The following is an 8,131-nucleotide window of genomic DNA, read 5'->3' on the forward strand; positions in this document are numbered from 1 at the left end:
CACAAATTTCACCATAGATTTATTCCTTCATGACTAGCAGAATTAGTCTACTCCATATGGAAGACCTTTGAATATTTGATAACAGGCATATTCTCATAAAGTCTACATTTCAGGCTAAAGATCCCAAATGATGTACAACATTCTGACCATCCTTTTTGTCTTCTTCCAGATGTGCTCTAGCTTCTCAAAGTCCTTCCTAATATATAATGCCAACCACATATGATATTCTAGTTATGACATAACCTCAATGACATAGGATAATACAATCATCTACTACTAATGGCACACTATTGCTCTCAGTCACTTTAGTCTTTTTAAAATATTTTTTTTTCCTTCAAAAATATCTATTCTAGTGCATCCTGATAGAAAGTAGGCAATAATGGGACTTAATGGCTATGCTATCAGCAAATAATCACTGATAAGCTCTATCAGTTTGGAAATACATTGATTATGGGATAAGTGACAGAATGAGACTGCTATTCAAGGACTGACCTAGATAAATATAGAAAAAATAAATTATTAATATATTCCTTACTAGCTGAAAAAAATTAATAACTTTCAGTTACATGTGACACATTTTTACTTTTGTTAGCAAGGTAACAAAATGTTGAAAAAGCATGTCAAGGTGTGATAAGAACTACATACCTGTCTGATAATCTGTAATTAATTTAGCTTAATATTCTAAACATGAGCTCTTCAATGATCAAAAGATTGATGTATTGGAAAAACTAAATCATGTCAAGATTGGCAATTGTGGAAGGATGACTCCCCCAGAAAAGCAAGAAATGTATAGAGTCATTGTCCATGGACACATAGAGAAAGTCCAAAAAGAATGAAAAATAATTAGAACAATGCAATTTTATGGAATAGTTGATCATGTGGCAGTGTTTGGGTTAAAAGTAGGATTTTTTTTTAAGCCAAGAAGATAATTACAGGCAAAGAGTGTAAGCTACTTAGAGACTTCATATCTACATAGTATCTATTTTATTTTTAAACATAAGTGTGAGAAAATGCAAGACACTATAAATATTGAGGAAAGTCACAGAAGTGAAATTGATTAAATGTAAGACAGGAAATGATCTTTTACCTCTATGGAATTCCTTCCCAAATCACCTATTGTTTTGGTCATAGCAACAAACAGAGCAAATTTTCTTAAATTTTGTGTGTCCCAGATCCCTTATGTCTTCAGGTAAAGGCTATTGGACCTCTTCTCATAATATTTAGATGTGTTAAATAAAATAAAGAAGATTACAAAGGAATCTATTAAATAAAAGCAGAATTATCAAATTATATTAAAAAATTAAGTTCATAGTCTAAGGTTAAAACTTCCTGACCAAACTGGACATAAAATTAGAAGAAAGTATAAGGATGTAAAAAGGAAATTATGTACAGCTACAAAAACCAAAAAAACAATCCCTTCAATATTTAAAGATGAAGAAAAAAAGTTTGAATGACACAGATTATCACACTTTCTCTCAAAAGTTTTACTAATGTAAATTAGTCAAAAGTACTCAAAATCTCTGATAGTGTGGAACTTACTGTGCCCCTTTCTTCCATCCCTTTCCCCAATGTAATTTCCTTAATTATAGAATTATAAGTTCAAAGATTTAGAGTTGGAAGATACCTTACAGTATCCAAATGTCCACATATTATAAATGGAGGGTGCTGTTCCAGCTGCCTGTTTTTGTAAGACTAAAGTAAATTTTGTAAGAAAACTAACAATAAGGGTTGTTGTTGTTGTTTGCATTTTAAGATAATGTTTTTTTAATGTTTAAATGCAAAAAATAAAAATCAATTCTTAGATTTCTGTGCTTGGAAAAGCCAAGAGTGGAACAGATTTGACAAATTGTACCTTGAACAATAAACTTCCACCCCATCATATTTTAAATGGTAAATCAGAAACCAACAGACAGTAAGTACTTGAACAAAGTCACTGAGCTACAAAATGAATGAGATAAGATTTTTCAGCCAGGTCTTTCCGAAGTAAAGCCCAGAACACTATCACTCAGTCCCATACAATACACTGCCTCAAATGTGAGACCTTGGCAAAAATCATGCTGTTTTCTCAAAAAAAAAATCCTTTTCAAGCAATAGCTAAAGTAATCTAAAAGAAAAAAAAGAGAGAATGTAGGAAGACAAAGTTGTCCTGTAGAAAACTTAAGAATACATTACAATAAATGTGCAATTAAGTTCTGGTTGGTATGTTAATACCATAAAGAATCTTCAGAGCTACTAATTGGAACTCATCAAGAGAATTAGGAGGAAAACAAGTACCATTATTCTTAATACCTAAACATTTTAATTGACATGGTTAATTTTAGGTTATGCTTCCTTTTCAAAAAATTTTAAAACAAATCATTCTACCTAATGAGCTAGCCATTTTGAATATTAGTTTCTCTTCAAGTTGGTAGTTTTCTTACACTTATCTTGATGGGATTTTACAAAATCATTTAAGAAGATAAGCTTCATAATAACAAGTTCAGGCTAAGAAAAACATGTTCCAATTGAATAATTGAATTTTATTATAATATAATGTAATAAGTAAATAATTTGGAAAAACTAATTTCTCATATTTGAAATGTTTCATGTCATATAATCCTATCTAATAATCAATTTATTTATTTTGAACTATAATTAATTCATTGTCCTTTATTAGGATTTATCAGATATTTTCAAAAAATTGAGGATTGCTAATTCTCCAGCCACCTTGTGCCTCAAGGCTGGCAGGGTCCAATGACCCTAGCATGTGCTGACCAACCTAGAATGTGAGGGTGGAGCCCTAGTAGCTGCAACCACCATGGTGGACTGCTGCCAATCACAACCAAAGAAATTCTGTGATTATTGCAAGTGCTGGATAGTGACAATAGGCCTACTCTGGAATTTCAATAACAGGGAAAGAACCACAAGGGAAATGTGGCTAAAAGAATCAGTGAGATTAACAGAAAAGCCTAGAGAAGGCAAAAGAAGAGGAAAAAGCATCAAAGGCGGTTGTAGCAATGGAGAGAGCTGCCCTAAAAGCATACCAAGCAGATTTGAGAAGGCTTGGAATAAGTTCAGGTGTTACAGAATCTAAACCACCACAAGTAACCAGAACCTCCCCCACCTGTCTCCATATCAAATCAGAAGAAGGAAAAGAGGAGAAAAAGAATTTTCCCATATAGATTCAGTAGCAGCTTCCAAATGGGTAGAAGATATGTCTCCTTTGGGTTATCATTAACTATTATAATATCATCACAGGAGAATCTCAGTGGGAGAAACATGAAGGATTCCAAGGAAAATTTAGTAAGAAAACAGCAATGCGTCTTCGGGTAAAAGTTTAAGTGAATATACTTACACTTATTATAATACAGAAATGGATGAATCCAAATAGGAGAAGTCTCAGGTTTTTGTTCAAGAGTTATAGAGCCCCTTTCCAGTAATAGTACTGAAGCAATTGATGACCCAGCCAAATCAAAATCATCTGATTCAGATAGCCATTTCAGTGAAATACACGAAAGAGAAGAAGAGCAAAAATCAGAAACCTCTACCGAAGTACAAAATCCAAAAATATAGTTTAGGGAAAAAAAAAAAAACTTGATCATGATGAAGAAACTGAAACTGAATCAAAGAAAGGGAAAAAAAGTGATGGTGATTAGGAATAATACTCATCAGGTCCATTAAAAGAAAAACTGAGAATTCTTAAAAAGCCAAATCCTTACGAGGAATGGAAAGAATTAATAAAAAGGATAAACCCTATGTGAAGACAGATTTGGAACTTCCAAGTACAAAGGATGAATACATATGAGCTCCAGTTGCTGACATGAGTGGGGACCCAAAAGTGAAATTTAAAGAAAAAACAGTCTCTTTTCTCAGAGATGTGGAAAAAGAAATAATCCCAGTATTCAAAAAAAAAAAAGATTTCATAATGAAAAGTCTAGAATTTTAAGGCAAAAAGAATATGATAAATAATGATCTTTTGTGACCCAGAAAAAAAAATTGAAAGGATACCTCTTAGAGTCTTTAACTCCTACACAGGGCATCCCAAAGTTCTAAGTGCAATTATAAGCTTCAGTGGCTTAATTTAATAGTTATCTATAGCTTAAAAGCTATTAAAGCTCTAATCTTCAGTAAGGTTAGGGGCAACTTCTACTTTCACACACTGATTTTAAATAAGACGCTTTTAGAAGGTGACCTTTGACTTTCAGAAAATAAGAAATTTCTTTTTTTCTGCTTGATTTTTGAAACTAGTGAAATTTTCCCATTACCAATCTTAAAACAGTATATAAATATTAGCTTTGTGGAATAGCTTCTCTTCATCCCTAAAAAAACGCAACCAAACAAAAAGTCAAACTTTGAAGCTACATTTTCAATGAATTCGACAGTATTTAATTTTCTATAATGGTTTTCTTTCATGTTGACAGTATATATGTATATGAATTAAACACTAGTTTGTTTTGAAAAACTTAAAAACACAAAGTAGTGATTTTATCTTCATTTTATGCAAATCTTCTATGGTTTGGGAAGTTTTCCATTTGGTTGAGGTTTTTTATGGTTTCCATTTTTGTATTTTACAAACATCAGGAATCATTTTAGAGCTTTACACAAACTACCTGCCTCTCATGGCAAAGAAATCCATTTTAGTCTTTGCCTCTTTACCCAATTGGACAAATAATAGAGTCAGAATACAGCAGCATTCTATTTATGTTATTTGGTCACATTCGGGTAGATCTCAAAAGGGCCTTTATCAATTACAATCCACATTATAGATGCTACAACTTCAAGAAATCATATGCAGGTTATATCCCTGAAATTAAGGAATATAAAAACAATAATAATAATTTAAGTTTTTTTTTTTAGTTTTTGAAGCCCATGACTTCTTATAAATGTAACATACATTTCAAAAGTAAATAACTTTTGCCTTTTAAAAAAATTCTTCTAAATGTTAATGTAGCAAAGCTCCTTACCCTAAGGAAAACTTGACCTTAAGACACATGCAGGTATAACATTCTTAGAGTATTAAACATTGCTTTAGTCAACCAAGTTTTCCAAATTATCTGTTGATATTAAAAAAGAAGTTCTAAAAAGCTCCAATTTATTCGTATTTTTTTACATTTTAAATGTATATCAATAGTAGATAATAAAAAATATACCAAATGTTTACCAATTTAAAGAAAGTGAGGTCTGAGAATTCTTTTTTGTTTTTTTGTTTTCAACATCGCGTATTTTATTTGTCAGTTATCTGCTTTTAATATTGCCTTTGGGGGCAGCTGGGTGCCACAGTACATGCATTTCTGGACTTGGAGTCAAAGATGTGAGGCTGAATCCTTCCTCAGAGCTAGCTTTATGCTGGACAAGTTACTAAACTTATGATGATTTTTATCTCCTTAGCTATAAAAGGAGTAGGAGCACCTACTTCACAGAGTTTTTGCAAGGCTAAAGTAAGATAGTAAATATGAAGAGGTTTACAAATCTTAAAATACTTAGATAAATGTTAGCTTTTTCCCATTATAATTTTTAAAATGCCATCAAATTTAAATCCATGATAACTACTAATTCCTTTACCTGTGATTGAAATGTCTTCATTACAAAGAAAATATGATTAGTTAATCTTAAAGGATCTGTTTAGTTTCCCTCTAATTAAAGAATGCTCTGTTCTCTTTTAAAAAATGCTCAAAAGTGTTCTATTTCATCGAATAGCCATTTTTTTTTTACCCCTGAAGGAATATACTCAGTTTTGCTGGGTGATTCTTGATTATAATCCTAGATCCTTTGCCTTCCATAATATTATATTCTAAACCCTCCAGTTCCTTCATGTAGAAGCTGCTAAATCTTGTGTTATCCTGATTTTGGCTCCACGATACTTAACCTGTTTCTTTATGGCTACTTACAGTATTTTCTCCTTGACCTGGGAGCTCTGGAATTTGGCTATAACATTCCTGGAAGTTTTCATTTTGAGATCTCTTTCAGGAGGTGATTGGTGAATGCTTTCAAGTTCTATTTTACCCTCTGGTCAAGAATGTCAGGATAGTTTTCCTTAATAATTTCTTGAAAGATGGCATCTACATTTTTTTTTGATCATGGCTTTCAGGTAGTCCAATAATCTTATAAATTCTCTCTTCTTGGTCTATTTTCCAGAAACTTTTTTTTCAAATTAGATATTCCACATTGTCTTCTTTTTTTACTCATTTTTTTTGCTTCACGATTTCTCATAAATTATTTAGCTTGCTTTTGCTCAATTCTAATTTTTAAGGAATTATTTTGCCAGTGAGTTCTTGTACTTCCTTTAACATTCACCAATTCTGCTTTCTAAGGACCTTTTTTTATTCAGTGAATTTTTGTGCTTCTTTTATTGGCTTATTCTGTTATTTTAAGGTGTTAATTTCTTCAGTTATTTTTTTGTCTCCTTTACCAAGCTGTTAAATATTTTTTCATGATTTTATGGCCTCACTCACATTTTTCTTCTCAATTTTTCTTTTTTCTCTCTTATTTGATTCTCAAAATCATTTTTGAGCTCTCTCATGGCCTGGGACCAACTTTTATTTTTCTTAGAGGAATTGATGGTTGGAGCTTTGACTTTGTAATCTTCTTCTAAGTTTTTTGTTTTGATCATCCTTGTCACTGTAGTAACTTGCTAGGTTCAGAATGTTTTTCTGTTGTTTGCTCATTTTCCCAGTCTATTTTTTGACTTTTAAGTTTTTGTTAAAGTGGACTTCTGCTCTCAATTTCGAGGGTGCTCTATCCCATTATTCAGTGGTTCATGCAGCTGATACTTCTAGGGACCTGTTAGTTTTCAGTTCTCTCAGCATGCTCTAAGGAGGGATGTGTTTACTACTCTCCTGGTCTGTGAGTGACCACAAGCACTCTTTTCTGTCCTGGAATTGTGACAAGGGTCCCTGATCCACTGCAGTCACAAGCTCTTTTGTCCTAGTGCTCCTCCTCACTCTGGGATTGCCACCCTGCACTGTGACTGAGATCTAACCACAAGCAACGTAACAGAGTCCTGCCCCCAGTGCCAGCAAAAAGTCAGCTGTAATCCCCTTCTGATCAGCTGTTCAACTCCCTCACTGTCTGTGCTTTGAGAGCTCCAGAAGCAGCCCCTGCCACTTCTGATTCAGTGGCTCCCAAGGCTTTTTTCTGGTTTGTTGATCTATGCTGGCATGGCCTGTATTGGACTGTGCTCCATTCTCACCCAGGTGCAACAGATCTTTGCTGCCAACCTTGTAAGTGGTCTTTGACTGAAAAATTATTTCACCCCATCCTTTTTTTGGTTTCTGCCACTCATGTTAAGGCATTATTTAAAGGTATTAAGAAGAGTTTGGGGAAGCGGTCAGGCAAGTGGCTGCCTTTTCTCTGTCTTCTTGGCTCCTCCTCTTATTAGTCCCAATTTTATACCATTCACCAAAGTAAAACAAATGTATTCCTTCATCCATATGAAAACATTTGAACTCAATTTAAATAACTTCATTATTTTTTAAATTGAGCCCCTTCTGTGTGACAATAAAAAAAGCTCTATCTAGAGAAACAGATTGAAGTCTTTGTAAAGGGATCAAAACAATGGTGTCCCTGTATAGAACAAGAAGAAGGAAGAGGAGGAAGAAGAGGAGAAAGAGAAGGAGGAAGAGAAAAAATTTACCCACAAACAATATCAATTTAAACTTTATTCCCCCAGTACTTTGTTTGGAAATTAATATATTTATGCCTAAAAAAAATCAGAAAATTAAATGGTAGGGAGAGGTAGGATGTCAGCTTAAATGACTGATTCTTGTATTAGGCTTCAAGAATTTACAAAGGGAGACAAAGTCAAAATGCAAAGTACAGGCAAGTACCCAAATGAACTCTCCCACCATTGCCTTCCAAACAAATTTAAAATAATGCCTAAAATCAAACTTTGGAATGGCAGAGTCAACAAAACTTCAGAAGGAAGTGTTTATTCAGGTTACAAAAACATAGGAGGCTTAGAAGAGAGGTCTGCAAAAGCATGACAGATGAAGGTCAGAACATAACAGAAGCTCCTGCAGTGGGTTTTGGAGGCAGCCTCATAACAGAAGCTCTCATAACTCTCAGCCCAGAGATGTTAAAAGGATCAGACAACTGATCAGAAAGAGATTAAAGGGAACCATTTGCTGCTACTGAGTATAGCTAGTGCTGACTG

At 33.4% G+C, this 8,131-nt stretch overlaps 1 pseudogene; it reads left to right on the top strand.

Annotated features, from left to right (window-relative positions):
• Positions 1-2,797: 2,797 nt before the first annotated feature.
• On the top strand, positions 2,798-3,948 carry LOC138145619 (WW domain-binding protein 4 pseudogene; annotated as a pseudogene).
• The last annotated feature ends 4,183 nt before the right edge of the window (positions 3,949-8,131 follow it).

Source organism: Petaurus breviceps, unplaced genomic scaffold (assembly GCF_028583685.1).
Source record: "Petaurus breviceps papuanus isolate PSGF00001 unplaced genomic scaffold, PetGlider_PUasm1.0 90743, whole genome shotgun sequence".
Taxonomy (NCBI): Eukaryota; Metazoa; Chordata; class Mammalia; order Diprotodontia; family Petauridae; genus Petaurus; species Petaurus breviceps.